We start from the raw sequence: 26,112 nt of genomic DNA on the forward strand, positions 1-26,112 counted from the left end.
GTACCAAGTTTCATCATGATATCTCAATTTTTACTCAAGTTACAGCTTGCACGGACGGACGGACAGACGGACGGACGGACAGACAGACATCTGGATTTCAACTCTACTCGTCACCCTGATCACTTTGGTATATAGAACCCTATATCTGACTCTTTTAGTTTTAGGACTTACAAACAACCATTATGTGAACAAAACTATAATACTCTCTTTAGCAACTTTGTTGCGAGAGTATAATTATACAATGCGAAAATGACTACTGTTTGGGTATTTAACTAAAAAGAAATACTTCATTTTTTGGCGTTGCCACCCTTTTGAGATTAAAAAAGTTGTACCTTACGAAAATTCCTATTGTTTGTGTACCAACTAAAGTGAAATACATAATTTGAAATTTTTTTGGCGTTGCCACCCTTTAGAAAAAAATTTTGTACGGCAAAAGATATCGTATTGTTCTCACATCATAGATCGTAGAAACCCTAAATGCTTTAACGCCGCTTTATGCAAAAATTGTTTGATTTAGGGTTGAATACTGACTAAAAATCCCACGACACTTGCGCTTTCACATTTGTAAGAGTTCTTTACGGATATACATATAATTTTGTAGTTGACTATAATCTCATTATGGCATTATGTTTTAATTTCCTAGTTAAAGTGCTCTATGGCGTTGCACCCAGCTCCCTGCAGTTGTCATTTGAGACTAAGTGGTATCGCAAACAATTCTATTAATCCTTTCAAGTACTAAACTACATAAATGTATATAGCGTTATATAGAAATACATTTATATATTGTATGTATGTATTTAGCACACTTGATATTCCAGTCAGTTCCTTGGTAACACTGACGGGTGTTATCTTATTCCTTCTACAAATGCTGACAAATTGCTTTACATTTATATAATTTTCAACAGTTTGCTTTCATCTTTATTTCAACTCCCTCCACATTCTTGGGTGGCACCACTTCAATTACCAATTTTCACCCTCAATTTTCGCCGACATTGTAATTTGTTTCCCTTAATTCTACAAGTGCAGTCAACTCATTGCAAATTATACACATATACATATATACATACATACATAGATGTGTGCATGTCAGCTGCTAGAAAGGGGAGCAAAATTGGTTGGGAAAATGTGTGGTGAAGTTGAGTTGAAATATGTAAAATAGCGTCTGTATAAAAATTTTGGATTATTATTTTTAATTTGCTTCAAAAGATTTTATAATAGGTTGCCAAAAAAGTCCTGCGGTATTTTTATTGAATTTTCAATTGTTCATAAAATTTTGTTTGATGACTCATGACCAGCTCTTGACCAATACTACGGCTTAAATATGGCAACACTCTTTTAGCAAAACCACTTTTAAATGTCTCCCATCACAGACAAATAAACGTTTGTATTCAAAAATAAATATATTCTATAAATATGATTGCAATAAAATCATACTTGGCAACACTGTTGTGCCAAAAAGTAAACCCAAATATACATACACATAAACATAAGCACACACACACCAACAACTTTTGCATTACCACAGCCAGCTTCATTTGCTTTCTATGATTGCCAACTCAGCCTTACCACCCAGTCCCCACACCTCCCTCATCTGCGCCTCAACACATCTCCTTGCTATATTTCGTGAAATATATGGCACATTCAACGCCCGCAATCCACCAAAAATTATGGTGCACATTTTAGCTCGAACTCACAGACAGGTTCGAGATTTGATTAATGGACGAGCGCAGGAAATATTTAGGGTTGTTTGCAGCCTTGCCTTTTGGGTGGTGCGGCGAGCATGCAGATTTGCAGCTACTCAAAAGCGTAGCTGTCTGCCCGATTGCACAAATAAGCAGTTGGAAATTATTACGCTGCTTTTGGTATTTATTATTTTCGAATTCAAAATAAGATTTGATGGCCAATTGGGGAGCCGTGTGCAAAGCGAAGCGGCAATAAATGCGTGCACAATTGATTGCTTGTTAATTGGCGAAAATGTTGAGAGTAAGTGGGTCTAAAGTCCAGAATTAGCAAAGAATTTTCATTGAGGGCAGCCAGAAATGTTTCAGGAGTTGTCGAAGTTATATTATACTTATACTCACTAATGTTTATTGGTGTTATTATAATTGGAAGTTTCATTCATTAAGTTGTTATGGAGATGTTTCCACTAGCACAACCGCGAAGTCAAAAAAGGATAGCTGAAATATGTAGGCTGCGATATATAAATAATACTGTAGGCAAAAAATGGAAAGTCATGGTGTCGTTGGAATAACGGAAGGATGAGTGAAAACCATTTTGAAAGATCATATGGACTTCAGAAAAGTGAAAGTAGAACTGGTTGAAAAATCAAAAAAAAATTCGTCGCATTAACGTGTCTGAAATAATGCTTTCCGACTACGAGGATATCAAGAAATGTATTATTACTGGCGATAAGTTTTAAATCTATGCTTACAATACAAAAACATAAGATTATTTGCCGAAGCCAAAAAAAAAAACAAGTCAAAGCAGGTCAAGAATTAAAGTTGTATTTGCAGATTTCCTCGATTATCGAGTTGTAGTGCACTTCGAATTCCTTCCGACCGCCCAAACTGTAAACAGGGAACAATTTTTGAGTGTTATGAATCCTTTTTGTGAGGTAATTCGTTGCACCTTTGATAATGCGCCTTCGCATATGGCATTGTTACTTCCTGATTTTTTCCGATTTTTTTTCAAATATTATTGCGTCTATAACTGCATATATTCGGTTTTGTCAAGAGATGCTAATAGTCCCTGAGACTTTTGAAAACGATTTTTCGTGTCGGAAATGCTACTTGAATACTTCAAAAATAAGCCTCCTGTTGTACGACCGGTTAAAAACTATTTGAAAAAAGCTGCTGGTAAGTTTTGGATCAGCCCAGATCTTACATCTTGTAACTACTATTTGCTCCTGTCGATGAAGAATTCGCTCACTGAAATACTCTCCACATAGGATCGGTTATAAAAAACTCGCTTGATTCATTCTTGGCCACTAAGTTGGCGCATATCATTTGTCTTGGAATCCACGAATAACCAGGTGAACGGGAAAATTGTACAGCTTCTCTTGGAAAACACTTTGAATATTACTTATACATGGTTTTCTTAAGTAAAAGTTCAAAATTTTGGAAAAAAATGTGCAAGAATCCTAAGCAATATAAAAGAGGTCAAGAGAGTTTTAACTTAAACTGGAAGTTTCGCCATGTTTTATTATGGTAAACAGCCAACCGGTGATTCGCCCATCAGTGGATAAAATAGATCATCACTGAACCAAGATAAGATAAATCTCGAACAACAAATAACATTGAGTTCGTCTAGGATCGCTTGAAACAATCACTGTTTAGCTCTTTGAGAAATATCCATGAAAAAAATCAATTGCATTTGACTCAAGTTCAATAAGTAATTTGATGTCTCTATATGGAGTTATATTCAGTTTTATCAAAAACACAACTCTGCGAGTTGTAAAAACTTTCAAAGACGTTCGAAAGATCGTTGAAGATATGCCTCGTTCTAGAAAAAGTGAAGGTTATGGTGCTTGCAAATCCTCAGACAAGTGTTAGAAAGTTGGCAAGAGAGCTCAACATCTTTCGCGAGTCGGTGCGAATGATTTTGATGGGTATTTTTGGTATGTTACGCATTCTTGTTCGAGTCGTCCCGATAAAGCAGAATTTTTTTCGCATCAAGACACKATTGTGATCGGATTTAAAGAAAAAAAAAAAAACGCGATGATAACATCGATTAACCATCGTATTTACCAGATATGGCTCCATGTGATTTTTATTTTTCCCCAAGTTGAAATTTTCGCTCCGCGGAACACGTTTTCACTACATCGAAGAGAAGAAACGAAATTCGATGTAGATGTGTTATGAAAAGTGTTTCGAGGACTGAAAAATCGTGCGATAGACAAATATCTGAAATTGGTTTGACTTTTTTATTAAAATATCTTATATATTTAGCAGAATTAATGCATACCAAATAACTGTTAACTAGCTGCAACATTGTCGGTCACAATATTGGTTAGTAGTATTTCACCAAAGCTATTAAAATAAATATTTTATGCGAAAGCATATCCCAGGGCATATATGTATGTAAATCAGGCTCCAGCTGGTCGGGAGCGACACACGGATAACGAAAATGTATTGTAAAGGCGGCAACTACCAAGGATACATATCACAAACAGGCATATGCCGCCTAACAGCCTAGAAATACGGCGAGGGTGAGGGGCAATGCAAAAACCGCACCACAATTTCAAATGCGCAGACAATGTATTGTGTTAACATTATTATGAAGCCATAAACAGACACACAATTAAATACATGCACACACACATGTATATGTATATGCACATGTATTTAAGTTTTATGTGTGTACAGAGCCCAAATCATAGGTCAAAAGTACAATAGGGAAAATGCAAATAAAATTTTAATATAATGTTGGCAACTCTACAATGTCATGTGGCAGTGATTTAATAGAGCGCCTCGCATAAACACGCTGCCACATACATATTTGTGTATGTTGGTGTGTTAGTTTCATCGTGTTGTCGCTGCCAATGCTGCTGGCAAGGCGAAATAAGCATGTTGTTGGGCGAGCTCTTCAGCAAATTCAAGGCAAACACTTATTTGCTTATTGACACTGCAACGAAACGGGGGAAATTAGAAACAGCGTGCGCCGGGCGGCCGCTCCAGACAGGGTGGAAGTGAAGTGCACAGCGCCGGCAGCGTGACGCTCCAATCGGGGTGGTTTTTCTAGCCGAGCCCGAGTCAGCGTGTTTACTTTATGCAGGCCGCCGCTGCTGCTGCTGGTGCTTCTTCCACGGCCGCATACTTTTCCACCGGCACATGTCCTTTGCAACGTCACCGGCACACACAAACAAGTTGGCATATGTATTCATACTCACACACATATATTTATGCGTTTGTTTATTTGTATGCGCATGCTCTGTTGTTGTTAATGTAAAATTCATGGATTATGCTTTGCTGCGGTACTGTTGTTATTGTATTCGAACACGTTTTCGTCGCTGCACTTTTGCGACGTCGCACGGCAGGCGCCCCAAATAGGGGTGGTTGTGAAACAACAACAACGACGACACTTTGCAACACAAACGCACAGTGTGCGCTTACTTTAATCCCCTTTGGCACACTTGATAGCTGCCAACTCAGCAACTCCCAGCCGGCAGCCACTCCAACACGCTCACCGAAACTCCAACAACTGGCTGAAGGTTATACATTTTATAATAAACTCTCAACTTTGCAGCCAGCGGCCGTCACACGCGCGTCGCTACTGCAATTGCGAGTGTGTGCGCCTGTGTGTGTGTTTGTGAATGAGGAAAATCCACCACCGTTTTTCTAGACTACGTCTCAATCATGAGTCATTCAGGTGTTCGTCGCACGGCGCTGCTGCCGGTGCGCTTGTTACGATGAGCCCTTTTTACTACGCGCTAACATATGTACACACTTTATATGCACCGGTTGTATTTGTGTGTGTTCAATGTATTTAGTGTGTATTTTTGTGAGAAATGTGACGGTGGCGGTTTTCTACGGGTTTCGTATTTATTTTGCTGGCGCTATAATTGCCTCACACGCACACAAAATATATTTATAGTTGTGAAAACATGCTTTGCAAATATAAGGATATTCTCATTAAGGAACTAGTTGTATGCTAACTACTTCCGAAATGAGTGGAAACATTGAAAAATGCAAAGAAGTTGTACCAACTGAAGGCTTGTGCTAAGAAACCCCGCGTAATGTGGTTTTATTCAAACGAAAATCTGGAAATTCGACTACTTAAATATATTATGTGTAATGTTAAAGCATAAGACATTAAAGGAGCTTAACCGGTCTCAAAGTTCCCATTTAACATCGTTTGATCCAATTCAATATTTCCTTTTAGTTGGTACAAGTTTTGTGGGTAGAATGAAGTAAATGGATTGGAATTTAGCTGTGCTCCGTCCAATCTACAAAAACTGAGACATCACAATCTGCGCCAACTACCATGAAATAAGCCGCCTCAACATCGTATATAAGGTTCAATCGAGCGTATTGTGGGAAAGCTTAAAGTCCACCGTCAACAAACTGAGTGTGGCTTTAGACCTGGAAAACCTACAATTGACCAGATATTCACCATGCGTCAAACCTTGGAAAAGACCCATGAAATGAGCATCGACACACACCATCTCTTCGTCAATTTCAGAGCTCTTTTAACAGCAGCAAAAGAAGCTGCCTTTATGCCGCAAAGTCCAAATTTGGTACCCGCGCAAAACAAGGCGACTATCTATGAGCGAATTTTTCAATCTGTTGGTGGAAAAAATAGTTCGAGTTGCAGAACTAAATAGAGAAGGTACCATCTTCTACAGAGTGTACAGCTGCTGGCGTACGCTGACGATGTCGATATATATTATATCGGCCGTAAAAACCACGCCGTTAGTTCTGTTTTTTTCAGGTTGGGCAAAGAAGTGAAGCAAATTTGTGAATGAGGGCATGACGAAACATCTTCTGTCATCAAGCAAACAGTCTTCGTACTCGCGACTAGGCACCAACGTCACTGTTGACGTTCACAACTTCGAAGTTGTAGATTACTTCGTCTATCTTGGAATCAGCATTAACAACCACGTCAGCATCGAAATCTAATCAGAATAGCTCTTTCCGACAGGTGTTACTTCGGACTGAGTAGGCAATTGAGTGGCTAAGTTCTCTCTCGATGAACAAGAAGGTATTCGGCACAGTACCCGCCGGGAGAAGCAGAGGAAGAGGAAGACGTCCATTCCTTTGGAAATAACAAGTGGAGAAGGACCTGACCACAATTGGCGGCACACAGCGAAGAGTAAGAACAACTGGTGCGCTGTTATAAACTCGGCGATAACCGCGTTAGCGGTGTTACTGATATGAAAGAAGAAGAAATCAGGAACATATAGTAAACGATTCAGATCTACCTTAATGAGCCGGCATCGGAAGAATTTTTTTAATGTTTATATGAATAATACAAGTGTATCAGAGGTCTACTTCGAGTAAAAAAAAAACACCGATTCTTGTACACAAGTTCATTGACCTTTTACATTGTTTGTCTTGTGTTGCCTAACTTCGTTTTACTGCGGGGAACAAATCTACTAGCGTTTCATGTGGTTATAGCTCCAAATGACAGACGCCATTTGCGTTAAACGCCAGCATAATTTCGCAGCCACCGTTGTTGCGGATTTCAGTGTTTTGCGTGCCTCAGGAATTTTCATTTGATGGCAATTTTCGCTGACATTCTCGTGTGAGGGCAGCATTCAGGCAATTTGGGTGCCACTCATGCTTGGAGGCTTTTTCAAGTAGTAAATTTACGATCTCTGCATACCTGTAGGTGTATGCCTTTGTTTTGAAACGTCGTGGATACTTGTATACACATATGTATAACGTGCATGTATGTGTGTCCGAATTATGTACATATGTATGTAAATTAAAATTCGTGGGTGAGTATGTGTAAAGTATTAAAACTCTATACAAATATGGTACATACAAATTTTATGCATCCTAATATATGGCAGAAGCATAGGGTCATACTAACTCTCATGTTATGTACATAATATGTGTATCATAATATGAACTTAACGGCGGCCAACTGCAAATAAATTTTAGCAGTTCCCAGACTCAGAAATATTGGGTAGTCGAAAAAGTATTTTCGTATTTTGTCAATAGATGTTGTTGAAGTCGTATATCTCCAATACTACCAACCACATTGTGTCATGCCATACAGTGTTGAAAAGGTGATATTTTAAGCTTCATTTAAACTAAATTCGGAGAAGTAGATAAAAAGTTACAGGTGTTCAAAAATGAGTGAAAATAATGAAGAAATCCGCTATATTTTGAAATTTTTGTCATATAGTATAAGAAACGAATGGCGCGCTGTTGTTAACTCGGCTATAATCGCATAAGCGGTGTCTACGCCAATTAAGAAGAAGAAGAAGTATAAGCAGCCATGACATCATCAAACGGCTGGCTGCAAAACGCAGCTCGAGGTTTGGGTACCACATGATTTATTTGAAAAATTTAATGGGCCGAATTAACTCCCGCGATTCTTTGCTGAAACGAAACGAAATCGAACCATTTCTGAAGCGAATGGTAGCAGGAGACGAAAAGTGAATGAATTACGACAATAATGTGCGAAAAAGATCATAGTCCAAGCGTGGTGAAGCTCTACAAAAGGTTGCAAGCCAGGATTGACGCCTCACAAGGTTATCCTGAGTGTTTGGTGGAATTGGAAAGGAATCATCCACTATGAGCTGCTCCAGCTTAATCGAACGATTGACTCTACATTTTACTGTCAACCACTGATGAGATTGAAGCAAGCAATCGAAAAAACGTCGGGCGTCGTCTTCCATCAGGACAACGTTGGATCACACAAATTTGATGACTCGGCAAAACCTGGGAGAGCTTGCCTGGGATCCACCATATAGCCCTGGCCTTGTACCATCGGACTACCAATTTGTTTCGTTCAATGCACAACTCCCTTATTGGAGTAAAGTTGGCTTCAAGAGAAGCCTGTGTGAGAAACCGGAAAAGTTTTACACTGATGGAAGAATGTCCGTAAGGAAAAAGTGGTCGACCAAAATGGTACATATTTGGTTCATAAAAGTTCATTAGAAATATAAAAGATATAAATTGGAGTTTGATTAGAAATACGAAAAGACTTTTTTGACTACCCAATACACTGTGTAGAAGTTATAGTAAGGAAAATCGAAGGCTTAAAGAAAAGCAAACCTCGTATATTTGATGAAACTATATATAGATATTAAGTAAGACAATTTGTTGAGATAAATGATATTGGACCAGTACGAAGAAGTCATATAAAATTAAAGAATATGTCATCTTATTATTCAAGGAAGGTTTTCTTAATTATCATAGGTTCCGGGGTGGCAAAAAAATATTTTTGATACCAAATTTCGAGCAATTTTAGTTCTTAAAGTAAGTTCTTTACGCAACTCAAAAATTTACAAAAAACAAAAAATATTTTAAAAATGCATCCAAAATTTCCTTTTTCCACTCATAAAAGCAAAATCTGCGCAAAGTTCAATTCAAACAAAGCTTCAACACGCGCTGAATATTAATTTAGAAAATCGATATTTTCGTTTCAATATCGAGTGCTTGGTGACCAATATGAATGCACTCACTGTGAAAAAAAAGAAAAAAATGAAAAAACAACTGAAAAATTATCCACGAAACTGAATGCTTCACATGGTTGCTCAAATTTCGGCTGGGAATATTTTTTACCCGGGTATGAGTGCAAGCAACCCCGCTGACGACGGTGAATGTCAAAGAAATATTGTTGGAGCTGCGAAAGTAAAAGCTTTGCCAGCGTTAACAAAAATAATAACGACAGCAAGTGCATTAAAGTGCTGCAGCATAGAGGAATATATAACAGAAACAAGAAAAAACAACAACAAAAAATCGGCAAAAGCATTCAGAAACCAGCTGTGTGGAGAGCTATGGAACTGCGGGCGGCGAATATTTATTTGTCACATGTAAGCGAGCACATCCATCTGTATGTACATGTTTGTATGCTGGGCTGCGTGTCGCTTTATTTGCGCATATTTGTCGAATTTCAACCCTCTCAATTTCCCAATGATGACTCCACTTCACTTTGGACGCTTTCACCGACCACGCAGATACAGCCACACGCGCACACCCACACATGGTTACATACGTTGCTATTGATTCTTGTTGTTATCATTGCATTCGCATGCCATTTTTCCCAGCATATCCTGATTCGCATCTGCCTCGTTGCTGCCATGTTGTTTATATGGCGGTTTCCGTTTCCTTGTTTGCTCTTGCGTGACTGTCGCTCGCCGCAATGTGCGCTGTGCTTCAATTCTGCTGCAAATCGTGTGTGTGTGTGTGTGTGTGTGGTCACATTTTTGTTTGTCCAAATGCGCCTGTTTCGGCTGTCGGGCTGTCTACTTTATTTGTCTACATTTATGCCCGCGAGGGTGGCTGGACGTCTGTGCGTTCAATTTTGTTTAGTCGAAAGGTGAAAGTTTCCTTTTTGGATAATTCAAAGGAAAATTCCACTTTTCGTCTGCGTTGCTAACTTCGTCGTCATTATATATTTATATTTGTAATGCATTTACTATTAGCGCTTTCATTGTGTGTCTGTTTATATGCACGGCTGTTTAGAGTGACGTTATAGTTTCCTGTCTAAATGCTATAAAGCATTATAAATGTGAATTTCCTTGACTTGGTGTTTGCCTTGTTTAGCCAATATTCTTTGGAGCACTAACCAATAGTTTACAAACTGCGTGCAGAGAGCGCAATAAAAATCTATGGCGTGTGACTAATATCCTTCACAGCACATTAACTAAAATTGAATTTATGGCTACACTAACATATTTAAAAGAGACTAAGTATTGAATAAATTTGTTTATCAATTTACATACATAAATTATTATAAATTCTAAATACATTTATTTACGAAGAGAATTTGGTAATTTTACCTATAGGGTACATTCACTTGCAGATCGATAACAATATCGATATAAGAAGCGATTTCAAAAATCATAGACCAAAACAAAAAAAAATTAAGGAAAATCGTTCGCCCTTGAAAGCGTTTCGTTTGATACTTATTTTATAACATTTTATTAAACTTAAATTTAAAAAAATATGGCAACTCTGTTAAAAATTTGTACAAATCTAAAACAATTATTTTACTTTTCGGAAAGGTTACTTTTACCAGAAAAACACCTTGTGAAATTCTTTGATAAATTGTGCTATTTTAACAGGTGGCAGCAATGTAAATTTTTTTTTAAAGAAAAGTATTCGTTTTCAAAACTGTATCATTTGATACATGTTTGATAATAATTTAATGAACGTTTTTTTTTAATCTGGCAACTCTTTAATAAAATGTATACAAAGTTAAAATACCTTTTTTACTCTTCGGAAGAATTACTTTTACCAGAAAAATACTTTGTGCAATAATTGTTTTGTTGAACAATTTTAATAGGTGGCAGCACTGTTTAAAAAGAAAATTTTAGAAAAGCATTAATTTTGAACAACGTTTCGTTTGATACACATTTATTAAATATTTTAATAACTGGAATTTTTTTTAAAAGTGGCAACTCTATAACAAAATGTGTAAGAATTTCAAATACTTATATTAGTCTCCGTAATGCTCACTTTTACTATGTAGAACAAAATGTTAAATTATAATTTATTAAGTGTTTTTTTTTTTTTTTTTTTTTTTTTTTTTTTTTTTTTTTTTTTTTTTTTTTTTTTTTTTTTTTTTTTTTTTTTTTTTTTTTTTTTTTGAATAGGTGGGAGTACTGTGTATAAATTTGTACAAACTGAAGATACTTCGCATACAGCTTATTTAATTGAATAAACGGCAACTCCATTCGAAAGAATGTTAACAAATAATATTTTTGAAATTCGCAAATATATTGATGTTTAAAATTTTTTGACAGCTTCCAATAAGCTTAAGGTAAAATTTTTTTGGCACAAATTTTGTATTCATTTAATAGATGTAATTATTCTGCGGATGGCAACTTTGTTCGAATTTCTAAAATAAAAGCCGTTCACGAATACCTTCCGAAATATCTTTTTAAATACGTTAAAACTACATTTTATAAGTTCAGATTTACGATTATGAATATCTGGCAACTCTGTTGAGTTCTATAAACTGAATACTCATAAAATCCTTAGTATTTTCTGAAAAGATTTAACAAGTATAAGTCAATTAGGTAAGACTCAGCTTAGTTTTTAGAATTAATCTAACTTCAAGAGTAACAGAGATAGAGATTGGCAAGTTTTACCGTTATTTTTTCGGTCTAGATAGAAGTGACCAAGAATTACAAAAACGAAATTGAACGTTATACGCTACCTGGATTTCTTTTTGTTTCTAAATACACATGTTGCCTCCACTCATTCTATGGCTTATATCGTCACGACGATCCAACCTTGTTTCTATCGCTCGTGTCTAACTTCTCCCTAGATAACAAAAAAATTAATTTTGTTCATCTAATTAGCTAATTCGTTGAAAGTTCCGATAATGCTGATATCACTTTTATCGATTAAGTATTAAATTCTTATAAACTAAGAAGGTTGCTTTCCGACTAAAAATGTTTATGTAAATAAATGAAGAAATCAAATAAAGATGTATCTTTGGAAAATAGAAATCGAAAACTGGTTACTTCGATTATAGGTATTTTTTTATCACATAGCTAAAACAGCAAATACTTAAATGAGTCGCTTGAAGAGGGTGAGCAGGAAGCGGGAAACAATGACGTACCGGTAAATGGAATAGTCACAATACATCCGCACATGCTTGAGATACAACTAGACAGCAGTATATAGTATGCCTTGCGGTTCCTTTCATATGCAAATCTCGAAGAGGACATTGTCTTCGGCAAACATTACGTAAAACATGACTCATATAGAATAGTATATCCACTTGTGTATACTAAATATATATGTACAATACTTTCTTTCTAAATTATTGTATTTTTCTTGGAGAATTAAATATTTATTTACACAGCAAGTGCGATGAGCATCACCAGCCTGATCCCGCCTTGGGGATTGTAGTATGCCTTCGGAGGGTGCTAAACAAACATATGGTCAGTATTTGTTGGGAAAATAGCCGCACATATTCTACAAAGTCATGCGAAGTTGTGGGCAGCCTGCACACAAAGTGTGCCATAACAGTTATGCTTATAAGGGAAGTTGTTGTAGAATTGTTGTAGGCAAACATATTGATTTTGCACTCTCGTTACTATTCAAGGCTGAGCAGCTGCCAGTGGCAGCAAATAATCGGCAAGAAATTGGGTACATTATGAAGAATGAAGACGCAATCTACCTTCGGCGGAGAATAATTAAAGGTGATTAACCTCTGTTGCTATAGTGATTACTCCCAAACATCGATTGCTAAGCATATTACAAATGTTGGCACTTTGAACATGGACTACTGGAGTTAGTGTTTCTAGCGAGATGAAGAATGGACAAGAATGAAATCGCTCGACAAGAATGAAATCAAAACAATTTCGGTGCGAAGTTTCAATTCTTCGAATGAAGAATTTTCGCAGCTGAGAAACAGAGACAATGAAAATTTAGTACCTTCAAGTTATTGGGGTCCAATACTAAATCCAAGTATGAATCTTCAAAATGTATGCAAGTGAGTTCGATTAGTGAGAAATTGATTGAGAGACTGAGACACACATTTGGATTCAAATCTGATAGAAAGTGCTTGTAAATTGAATTGAAATTATATATAGTACTCCACTCTGAAATTATAAAATAGGATTCTCCATTTTTTCACTTATTATAGAATAGCTGTAACTTTATTCGACTTCCCCGAATTTATTTATTTATTTTTTTTTGTTAAATGAATGCATGAATTAAAATCTCATCTTTCCAAAATTATTTGGTATGACACAATGTAATTGGTAACAGTGGAGCTATATGACTGCAAGGACCTCCACTGACAAAATAAGAAAATACTTTTTCGACTAACCTATGTATTGGTTATATCTGACAGCGAAAGCTTAAAATTTAATAGCACATATATTTAATATGAGGAAATGAGTCTTAAGCAAAAAGAAACAAAACTGCGATTTTTTTTGATGATTTTGTATTTTAGCTTATTAAGCAGCCTTGAATCTAAAAAATCTTTATTTTTGTTATAGAAGGAACTGAAATTTAACATGCAGAAGTCAGAACCAAGAATCGTATTGACCGATATTTTCGAAATATCTGACACACAGTGTATATATGTATGTTTTTAATAAAATTTAAAACAAACCACTTACCACATATCATTGAAATATCCTCAGCATGCAGTCACAATATTATCAATATTTCGCACGATGAGCAAAAATTCCAAAATACCAAATCCAAGTTAATCCACAAATGAAAGTTTTGCTATACAACACACTATCACCAACCACCACTATTTAAGACTCGTTATTTGTTGCCACAGTTGTTAATAAATAAATTAAGACACAGGCGTTCACAAAATATTTTGCTGAAATTAAAGAGAGAAAAATCCGCATTAGACCCATTTTATTAAATAGTATTTTTCTTGCTTTTATTACTCTATTATAAAGTCATTTATTCAGAGTCGATTATTTAGGCATAAATCTTCCTCAATTGAGACATAAAATGTCACATAGAAATGTAAATGAACTAAACGAATGAGCTATTTTAACTAAATGACCAGCATTTAAATAAGCAACTCGGAAAAAGCACTAAAAACAAATTAGTAAAAGCAACAATGTTTGTATGTATGAGAAATTGAGCATTCGCCGGCAGCGCGAGCATTGACTTTTGCACAGTTCAACCGAAGCTTACACACAAATATTTACACATTTATATATGAAAATAAATATATACTTTTACACTTTTTTATCAACTATTTTAAACGCTTTTAGCCAAGTTCAACGACGAAGCAATGATCAAAATAAAAGCAAAAACTTTTCTCCGCGCTTGATTACTTAAATTCCTCAGACTTTTCACAAAAAATTCATCATAAATCATTGAACTTTGTATTCGAAGTGAATGTCACAGGGAAATCAGGAAATTATATAAAATTGTGCTTTGCTGTCAGCCTCATACTATGCTCACGTTAATGACAGTCAATAAGCAGATGTGTAATGTGTCCAGTTCTTGTCATTAATTAAGTAATTGTAGTTGACTTCAGTTTTTAAACAACTGGCAGAAATCAATTTAATTACCATATTTAAACAGAAATGGAAAAGCAAGCAAAATTGGAGGAAGTTCAGAGCTCAAACTGAGAAGAACAGAGTAGTGCGAAATCGAACACAGCTACCTTTGAGATCTTCCGAAAAAAACCGAATATTTGTTTATTATTTCTTAAGTTTTTTATATTGACGCGTTTGGAAATGAAAAGTTTAGATGTAGAATACTATATACATAGTCAGAAAATAAATGTGCTGAGGTTATTTTAATTCTTAAACCCGGAAAATCTGAACATCTGGTTAATTCTTATCGACCAATTAGTCGTCTGGTAATTGTCACTAAGGCTTTTGAAGGAATATTTTTATGTAGGTTTTTGGCGGTGTTGGAAGACAAACAGCTTATTTTGAATCATCACTTTAGCGTCAAAAATTGCAAGGCACAATGGAGCAATGTAATAGGACAGAACACTTTATATTTGATGCTTTCGAAAATAATAAATACTGATCAGCTGTGTTTCTTGATATCCGACAAGAAGTTGACAAAGTCTGACATCTAGGCCTATTATTCAAATTAAAGGAAAAATTATCAATGCCTTATTATTTGCTGGTAGAATTCAGCTAATATTAAATTGGTGCAACCATACTGGCTGCTTCGGCCAAGATCCCACCCCGGTATAAAGAATAAGGCAATAGTTAGGACGCTCTGGACGTAGAGCATTCAAATCTGGGGTAGTGCATATTAAAATTTAAAAATAATTTAAACTTTTCAAAATAAAATTCTGGATAATATAGTGGGGGCTCTATGTGAGAAAAGCTGTGGTCGACCGGGATCTGCTAATGTTTACTGTAAAGGAAACAAACGAAGAGTTAACATACATTACTTTTTCAGTTTGGAGAATGATGAAAATATAATTTACAACGTTGAAGATTGAAAAGTTGCCATCAAAGATGTCAGATGTAATAGCCACCTCGAGATATTGGGAACAATTATTGAAAAAATGTCAGCTATACAAACCAATGTTTTTTCTATAACTACAACATTTTCCCAATAAAAGGTATCCACAATTTGAAAATTGAAAACGTTAATTTTTGGATATAGGTACTACCGAATTATTCACTAGTTATTGTATAATTTTTAAGAGAAAGAATCGGTCGAAGTAATGAAAATATTGATGCTCTTCAGGCAAATGTTGCAGAAGACCGCAGTTTGTCGATTCCAAGATGTTCTCAAGAATGAAAACTGTCTCAAACCACAATCTGCACCCGTATAAAATTGCGCACACTCAGGAACTAGAGCCATTTGACCATTTTAAACGTCGTGATTTTGCTAATTTTGCCTTGGAACAACGTGAAAACACTAACGATTTTTTAAGAAAATCATAATGATGAGGCTCACTTTCTTCTGAGTGGTGCGGTAAATAAACAAAACCGTCGATTCTGGCGCCAAGAAAACCCAAAAATATTTCATGAACACTCATTACATTCACCTAAATTGACAGTTTGGTGTAGTTTTTGGTTTAGTGGAATCATCGGTCCGTGCTTCTTTCAAAATGAAGTAGGTGACAGCGTTACTCTCAACTGCCTCCTCCATCCCCATCGTATATATCGTTGATAATCAACTTTTTATAGCGGCAATTGAAATAAGTTGACTTTCGTAATATCTGGTTCCAACAAGACGAAGCCACGTGCCACACAGCCGAATTATTGCCACAAAAGTTTGGAGATTCGATTATTTTAAGAAATTGTGACATTTAATGGCCTCCAAGAAGTTCTAATTTAACACCATTATACTACTTTTTGTGGAATCATTCACAATTCAAGTCTTTAGCAATAAACCAGTCTCTCTTCAAGCTTTATAACTCAATATTGAACATGATATTCATTGGTTGGCTTGGTTGAACAAGTTTTTAATTTGCGTTGCCCGTTTGAATATCGCCACATTACACATCTTTCGTCATGAAGCTTTGAAATTAAAATCAGAAACAAAACTTTTTATACCACATATATATCCGATAATACTACAAATTTCATCCTAACTTTGAACTATTTAATGTCCTAATTTATAAAGTTCCAATTTCCATCTGTATTTCAAAACTATTCGGATTTAAATTTATAATTCGCATATAGTGATACACTGAACCCTATACTTTGAACAGGTCATAACTATTAATAAAAAAGATCACCGTGACGAGCTGAATCCATTTAGCTATGTCCGTCTCTCTGTTCGTCTAAACTAGTCTTTCAGTTCTTGAGATATCTGTCTGAAATTTTGCATATGTCCGTTCCTCTCTAGGAAGCTGCTCATTTGTCCGAATCGCCGATATAGGATCACTATATCGTAGAGTTGTCATGCCAATTGTGCGAACGGAATCAAATGCTTTGGAAAACTTTTTAATTTGATTGGATACCATCATTTTTTATAGGTTATTCTATAATTCTATTATCTAAGGTTAACTGCTATAGCATATATGAATCTAAATGCCGGACTAATCAAACAAAAACAATATTAAGATCTTTTTATGTCTTTCATGCTATAAAAAATGAACATGTGATGGATGTTGTCGCTTCGGAGCTGCCGGTTAATGTTTTTTCATGTTTTTAATGAAAAATAGCTTCAGATGTTTTAGAAAAGTATTCTTTCTCATAATGTTGGCTTCGGTGTTATTATTATTACGGTTTTCTATTATCTTCAATCATCCAATTTCTTTATATTCCAATAAAATTTTTAATACTTTCGCTTAATAACAATATGAACCCGTATTGCACCAGATAACAAGTACTAAGTTAAGCAGAAGGTCTCAAACAGAACTCATTATAATCCAAAAGCGACTTCGATTTACTCTTTACACAGCAAAAGGCTGAGAATAAAAAAGAAGCGAGCAGAGGAGCGTTGTTAAAACTTATCTTGAAAGTTCAAGCAAGAAATTTGTTGCATAAAAATGCGGAAAAATCTGCTCGCGGCCATAAAAGTTGCCATTACAAGTGCTCGCATCAAATATGTAGCAGAGAGTGGCTGTGTGCATGTGTTAGGCCAAGAGAAGAGGGGTAGAAGGGCATGTAAGACCTTTAAGAATAACACGGCACACTGCTGCTAGAGGCAAACGTACAACAATTCAGCGGATAAGCTAAACTTAACGCGGATTCAGCCGCATTCTGGCTTAAAGTGAGACAACGCACACAACAATACGCACACACACATGCACAGGCAAAAGCAAAGAATGCGCGCAAAAACAGGTGGTGAGGCAGCAAAACGCACCGTGAAAATGATATGGAAATGCATGCAGATTAAAAAGCGCTAGAAAATCGAACAAAAACTGACGAAGGCTGAGTGCGAAAAACGAAAAGCGAAAAGGAAAAAAACTGCGCAAAGGAACAAGGTAAAACTACAAGTACAAGTTGTGGTAGCAGCACGGCGCAAAAAAAAAAAAAGAAGCAGAGCCATGCAGAATGCAAAGTCACCTGTGCAATTGCAACACGGGCTTGCCACTTGTCCATCAGCGCGAGCTGCGACAAGAAAAAAACGCCAAATGCAACAGCAACAACACTAAAAGCAATACGAGCTCAGCGAGTGGCGTGGAGTTGACTGCAGTGGCAGTGATATAGCGGCACTTCTTGGCTTCCCATTGCCAATGCACACAAATATATATGCAAGCAAATGTGCCTTTGTATGTGTGTGTGTTTTTTATGAACTATGTGGTCGCATATGGACTCCTGCAACGTCAAATGTGCCTGGAAAAAACACTGCCAAGCGACTACCAGTTCGTGGCGGCGACACAGGCAGCGCACAAAGCAGCACCAAGGCAATGAGCTGGTGTTGGCCACAATTGAAATAGTGGCAACAGCAAGTAGCTATGCCAGTAGTCGCCACAGTGGCACTAACTCCGAAACCGGTTAGGCAACTTCTTTGCTTTTTGCTATAAAAATTTATATATTTTTCTCACTTTATTTGCTTTTGTTCCACATGTTCCGTAGCTCGTCTTATTCGATATCTTTTATCTATTTTTTCGCTGCACCGCGCCGCTTGATGTACGTTAAGCGCTCGTATATCTTCGCTCGAGTAGGAATTGAACGAGTTTCGGACGGCAACAACAACAAAACGGGCAGTCAGCTATCAGCTATCGATGGCACATTCATTATCTACATGCAAAAGTATGAGTTGCTGTGTATGTGTATGTCAAGTGGCATACAAACGGCTCGCTTAGCGAAAGGAATTTATTTCGTGTGGCAGATAGCTTGAGGGCAGCTGCAATTTTGCAATTCACAATTCGCTTAATTTCTTTTATTTTTTTGCTAACTCGTGGCAATAGCAAATACCTACACATATACATATATACATTTATATTAGGGTGCAAACAAAAAAAAAAAAAAATTATAATTTTTTTCCTAGGATACCGGATAAATATTATCCGAAATAAATACAAATACCTTTCAAGAATGACGAAGTTTCCATGCAAGAACTGGATTCTAATCCTTCAGTTTGTATGGCAGCTATATGTTATATAAGTCCAATCTAGGCATTTTCTTCAGATCTCGTAGCGTTGCTTTGGACAATAACCTGTGTCAAATTTCGTCAAGATATATGTATGTACATATCGATATCTTCAATAAAATAGTTCAAATAAAGCTAGTGGATGTGGCGAATCGAATGCGACTAATGTAATATAAATTAAGTTATTATAGACATCTTGTCAAATATAATATAATATAGAAATGGTAGRAAGCATAAGAGTTTAATTTTGATCACTCAATTGGTAGCATTGTCATCTCTTAGGCGGAATCCTCCTTGTCTATAATAAGAGGCAGTCTAAGCTATTTACCTCAAGTAAATTCCTTTTTATACCCAATACTAAGGATTCTATCGAAATGCAGAAGAAATAAACTTAAATTCAGCCCTCAATTTTACATTCCTTTACAGAAAAGAGTGTGTGTAGGGATGAAGTGGACACGGACAACGTCCGGTGTGTTAAACGTGGGTACCTGCTGACAACAGCTTCACCTCACAGCGCTCAAAGGCAGCCGATCAAATCAAAGCATTGAAAAGCGCCAATTAAATCGCTGCCAATTGGCCGTATGGATATACATTAACCAACTTGTTAGGATTCGAGAGACGAAAAACAGTTTGTAATAAAATAAAAATAAATATATTGTTTTTTTTTTTTTTTGCCCACCCTAATATATATGCATATAAATAAAAGTGTACGCTGTGTGTGTAAGTGAGTGGGGCTGCAGCAGCGGCTATTGGCCTGACGCATAAAGTGGTAAAATTAATTCTGTGCGAAATTGTTGTGCGTCGAAAATGCATTTGCTCGAAGCGCTCGTTCACAACTACACGCGTACATTTTTTTTGTATGTGTGTTAGCGTGCATGTTCATAATTGCGCGTGTTATTTAATTATATGCACATATGTATGTATGTGCCGTGTGTTTTTGTGGGAAAATGATATATCAGAGTGTTGCATTTATAAAACATGAGCAAGCGGATAAAAGTTGGTCTAAACAAATACTGCCGGCATGCTGAGAGATTATTGGCAGCGTGTGCTGCTAGAAGCTAGCAAATGTACATATACAACTATGTATGTATACATATATATTTATATGTGCGGGGATGTATGTATGTGTGCTTGCTTAAGCGCCAGCTAAACTATTGTCGGCTTATAAATATAACAGAGCTTAATGAATAGTGCGAATTATTAACACATCTCTTGTTTATTTAAATTTATTAGCACGCGATATTTTCTTTTGGAATACTTTTAAGCGTGAATAAGCTGTTAGTTTAAGAGATTAATACTTTTTTGTTTGACGTTTTGCTTCTATTGTCTAATAAATTCTATTTATTCATGCGGAAGTATCAATTGAAACTCTTTTTTTTTTTTTGTTTTTTTTTTTGCAAAAAAAAATATCTTTAATTGCAGTATTTGATGCATATATGTATTCTTGTTATGATTGCAAGTTTCTGTTACGGTACTTTTACATTTTTTTAATATATGCATGACTCATTTGCTTGCAGACAGCTCTCTCGTAAAATATAAAACTGGTGAGAAGTGATTTTGAAGTAAGGTTGAACAAATTTTCTTACGCTACGAACAGTAAAGACCCATTTTTCGAATTTATTGAATGATAAGAAAGAATTTTCGAAAAAAATCAGGAAAAAAAAAACAAGAAAAAACTGTAACTTCGGTTGCACCGTAGCTAAAATACCCTTCACAAGCAATAAGTTTCCATACAAGAACTTGATTTTGAGAGGTCAGTTTGTATAATTATGGCTATATGCCACTTTTTTGAAGATACCTTATCAAATATTGGATAGTCAAAAAAGTATTTTCGATTTCTAATCAAACTTCAAATTATATTTTGTTATTCTTATAATGAACTTTAATGCACCAAATTTTTGTATCATTTTGGTTGACCACTTTTTTGCCATTTTTGCGCTATAGACATTATTTCTTCAGTGTAGCACTTTTCTGCTTTCTAGGTGAAAAACTGCCTATAATTTACACAGGTTTCTCTTGAAGTTAACTTCACTCCATTAAGGGAGATCTGCATTGACTGAAGCAGATGGTAGTTCGATGGTACAAGGTCAGGGCTACATGGTGGATACATCAAAACTTCCCAGCCAAGCTCTCCCACTTTTTGCTAATTCATCAAGCGTTGTCCTAATGAAAGACGAAGCACTTTCTGTTGATCAGTTCTGACCGTTTTTTCGATAGCTTACCTCAATCTTATTAGTTGTTGACAGTAAAATGTGGAATCAATCGTTCGACCAGGCTGGGGTAGCTAATAGCAGATGATTCCTTTCCAATTCCACCAAACACTCAGCATAACCTTTCCGTTAATTTTGGCTTTGCGACTATTTGTTGAACTTCACCACGCTTGGACCATGATCTTTTTCGCACATTATTGTCGCATTTTATCCATTTTTCGTCTTCTGTTACCATTTGCTTTAGAAATGGTTCGCTTTCATTTCGTTTTAGAAAAGAATCGCATATGTTAATTCGGCCAATTAAATTTTTCACAGACAATTCATGTGGTTCCTTTTGTAGAAGCTTAAATCCTCAGCTTTCCAACACTTTATGTTATCACACAATGTCACTGATAGCACGAAAGATATACCACTGCAACGACAACTATTGACAAAATACGAGAAGACTTTTTCGACAACCCAATAAAAGGCTTCCCAAACAAGAATGCGATGTTGAATGTTCAGTTTGTTACTAGTTGATTCGATATCGATACAGCTCGCGGTTATAAAGACACAGAGAAAGATAGAAGAAGATAGACATTGGGATAAATCGACTCAGGTCGTCAGACTATTCATTCACGATAAATAGAGGAGGTCACGTTGCCTGAAGTTTCATTAGGGACCTTAGTGAAATCAAACAAATTCAAAGGGTCACTCAATGTTCGTGCACTTCTCGGTGACTGTTGTTGTTGCAGCCGCATACAAATTTAAAATAACAGCTTGTAGAAAGGTTGTTAGGGTTAAAACAACAATGAAATCTGCTGCACGTAGTATATCATTTCACTTTATTGAAAAGCTACACATATACATACAAGCGAGCATGAGTCCTAATGTATTAACCCTTTCAAAGAAAACAACCAATCCAATCCAATCCGACAGTTTCAAAATAAACTAAATTCACTATGATTAATTTTTAAGTGCGATAATTGTTCACAATTCTGTGGGAGCGTGGATACGCAAGGCATATACTTAATGCTTACAGGTGTTTGCGCAAGTGGGGGTGTGTGTGACTGTGTGTGGGAGTAAGCATGCGTGCAATCTGCTCTGTAAATAGTGTAAAATGGAATTTCCTACCTTAACTGAATAAATATGAAAACGCACAATCAACAATTCAAGTCACATAGCGACGTAGGCGGCATGGATACGCACATATCTATTTGCATACGAACACATTTAAATATAATAACAAAACGTGCGCAAAGAGCTGCTAACTGCTTATAAATAATTACGTATAAATAGTTGAAATTCGCTGGAATAGAATTGGTAAAACTGATTATATGTGTATGTAGTTATGTCTACGTATGTATGTATGTATTTAAGTGGCATTTCTATTACATCGTGCCTTTGATTCGTTAAGCTTTGATAATTTATTTGTGAAAGTAATGAATATTTGCGCACACACACATACACATGTAGAAATATTTGTAATTTGTTTTACCACTTCTTGCATCTGAGTAATGACAAGTCAAAATTTTCTTCTTTACTGCATTAAAGGGTATTAAACTGCAAAATTAATTTCAGAAGTTAGCTTTAACTTGTAGTTTGAAGAGCTGGTACTTATATACATATTTATATATGTAAATAATAAAATCTAATATGAACAAAACCATACTCCCTTATCTATGTACAAAACTGTGTATGAAACAATTTTACTAACAGATCTGAAGTAAGGAAGTTTCCTCAGTATACAATTTTCAATATTAACAGGTAGAGAGATTTATTCTCCTTCATTATTTAAGAATAGAGGAAGAGAGAGGTTTCGATTGAAAAGTTCATCGTCTTCAATGCGTAATTTGAGATTTAAACAGTCCCCCTTAAACCTATAAATTCCGTATTGAAGTTAAACTGACGATTTTCGGTCTCTTTTTACGAATAGCTTCGCGCAAGCGACGCATAAAACTCTTGTGGATCCTTAATTGAACTAAACTGTCAAAATAGTTTTAATTTTTGACCTTCTTTGACGTGATTTTTCGACTTCCGCTCACCTTTGCCACGACATGCGACTGTTTAATCCTCTGTTTCAATGTCGTAAGTGTAGATCCAAGTTCTCAAGCACCAATTACTTTAATTTAATGACGCGTTGATCATCAGTTGATGTTGACATCTGTGCTGGACATGGTTCATCGTCAAAGCGTTCTAAACATTTTGCATAATTTATATCCACCGAAACCACGCAATTATCACCGAAGGTCTTTTCCAACACTCTGAACGTTTCGACACCAGAAATTTGATTCCGCACGCAAAATTTAAGGAACTTCTTTGTTGAATAATTTCACTAATCCACAACCTCTCAGTCCGCTTGATATGTTTGGGGTCGTATTCTCGCTGAAACAGCTAATTAAGAGGCATATTGGCGTCGGAATATTGAAGCACTAAATCTCTCAGTATAGAAATATACTGATGCTGATTCATATAACTCTCATTATTCGTTATAAGCCCAACACCCTTCCATGTCATAACATCGCATATCATTTTATAACCACCGCTGTGCTTCGGCGTGATAGCTATGAATTTGGAGTCAAGCTCCTTACATCGCGGAGACCGTACGAAAGTTTTTCCAGCTGATTACGGTCTATTTATTTCTATTTCATCCGAAAGTAGGACTCTTTTTCACTAATTTAAAGTCCATCGACGCTATTTCTTATCGAATGCAAGTCGTATTTTATCAGTCGAAGAGTTTTTTTCTCATAAACGTCTTTTGACAGTTTTAACCGATTGTGGACTATCACCTCTCCAAAAAATACGCACGCAATTTTTGTTTGCTTTATTCATTTTTTTTCGATTCGCGTACGAATCGCTCGTTGTTGTAGCGGCTGACCTTGACCGGATAAAAAATCCGTGTTCGTTCTAATAACATAGACCCGACTGTCGTGAGAATTCACTCGTCATCTATGGCGATGGTTTCCTGTCGTCTTTTGGATTTTAAAATACTAAAGGTTGAAAACTGTGCTTTTAGTGATCTTTAACGATTGTGTAATCTCAAAATAGGCCTTCCTAACATATATAATACATATATATTATTACTATAAAATAATGGGAGCTTAGCGAACTTTTAACGTATTTAATATTTAATAAAAATGTATACATTTTTGCTTCGTGACTCTTGCACATGAAGTTGGTGATGCCGCATGTCTTTAAGGCATGCCATCTCACTCTAATTCGTATGTCAGTCCTTTCGGAAAATCAGTTATACATAATAAATAATAGAAGTTTTTTCATAGTAATTTCGTTTTTTTAGACCACTCTGAAAGGGAAATTACAAAAAAATAGATTTTTTCGGGAATTGTCAAAAATCCAAACATTCACTAGTCCTATCTGAATGCATCTATAGTTGTAATTCATTTTTTTTTTCGATTAGGTATATGATATTACAATCTTCCTTACGTCTAGATGCCTTTTTCTTTATTAAGAGAAATTCCGCTTAAAAATTTTACGAAAAACTCAAGAAAAAATATTTTAATCAATTACTTGGCAATTTTATAGCACAGCCGTCATTAATACTATGTTACTTAAACTGGTAAACTTGTCCAACCATTCCTTCTCTCTTTTCACACCCAAGTATATTAAATTTGCCACGAAGTTTAGAACACCCAGCAGGCAAAGTCGCAGATGCTTCAAAATGTAAATATCAAGTACACTAGTTTACAGTCACTGAGCTTTTGAGCTATCAATCTGACATTTTGCACATGTACTTTTCTTCCTAGGAAGCTCACTTAACGAAGTAGCTAATATTGAACTTCTGAGGATATAGTTGCCATCCAAACTAATTACCTAAATCATGTACTTATATGGAAAACTTTTCATTGAGAAGAAATCTTAAAGAAATTTGGCAAAAATTATTAATTAAGACAACCGTATAATCTGCGAATAAATTGTTCATATCAGACTTCCTTAGCATATAGCTGTCATATAAGCGGATCAATCAAAATGCAGTCTTTGTATGAAAAATTCTTTTATTTGGGAAGGTATCTTAACAAAATTTGGCATGTATTATTGTTTAAGCCAAGGGTATAATATCCGAATAATCCGTCAGATCGGACTACTTTAGCATATAGCTGCCAGACAAACTGCCTGAACAAAATCAAATATGTTTTTTATTCTTTCATGCAGAAGGCTGTTATAGCTTCTGTAAGCCCACTGTTAACGTTTTTTTTTTTTTTCTTTCTCTCTGAACTAACCTGTTTCTTCTATTGGCATATATATATATTTAAACTCAAGTTCTTTCCAGAAACTACACATAATTAGTGTCTTATATAGAGATAAGAAATAAAGCTGATCTTTTGAACTATTGGCTATCACTATATTTACAGCGAAATATTTTTTCATTTCTCTACTTAAGCATATATATGAAAATAACGGTATATTGGCAGCTTATAATAGTATTGTGCCACTTTTTTACGCTCAAGTGTTTACAACTTACTATGATTTGAATTTCGTGACGTTTGCAGTTGAAAGATGTGTGTCAAAGTGCAGTTGTTGCCAAGCGCATTGCAGCGCTCACAAACACACACAAAAGTAATAGGCAAGTTTCACCAAAAATTCGTATTTTAATTGTAATGATTTTTTTTTAGTTATTTAGTTGTATTAAGAGCGATACAATTTCGAAAACATTTTTGTTTACTGAATAAAAATTGTTTCAAAATATTTTTTATAACTTCCACTTTCGGCTTAAAGCGAAATTCACAACATCTGCTATATGTATATGCATATGTATGTAATTACATTAT

At 35.7% G+C, this 26,112-nt stretch overlaps 1 protein-coding gene across 4 annotated transcripts in view; it reads right to left on the reverse strand.

Annotated features, from left to right (window-relative positions):
* LOC108971807 (protocadherin-like wing polarity protein stan) overlaps positions 1–25,906 on the reverse strand; it is a 115,001-nt gene extending 89,095 nt beyond the window's left edge. For all 4 annotated transcript variants that reach the window (XM_018938092.1, XM_018938094.1, XM_018938091.1 and 1 more), the window contains exons 1-2: positions 25,806–25,906; positions 13,760–13,974 (exon numbers count right to left, since the gene is read on the reverse strand). The gene's annotated coding sequence lies outside the window, so the exon portion shown is untranslated. The remainder of the gene's footprint in view (positions 1–13,759; positions 13,975–25,805) is intronic.
* Positions 25,907–26,112: the final 206 nt, after the last annotated feature.

The sequence above is a fragment of the Bactrocera latifrons genome, unplaced genomic scaffold (genome assembly GCF_001853355.1).
Source record: "Bactrocera latifrons isolate USDA-ARS-PBARC rearing strain unplaced genomic scaffold, ASM185335v1 scaffold_36, whole genome shotgun sequence".
Taxonomy (NCBI): domain Eukaryota; kingdom Metazoa; phylum Arthropoda; class Insecta; order Diptera; family Tephritidae; genus Bactrocera; species Bactrocera latifrons.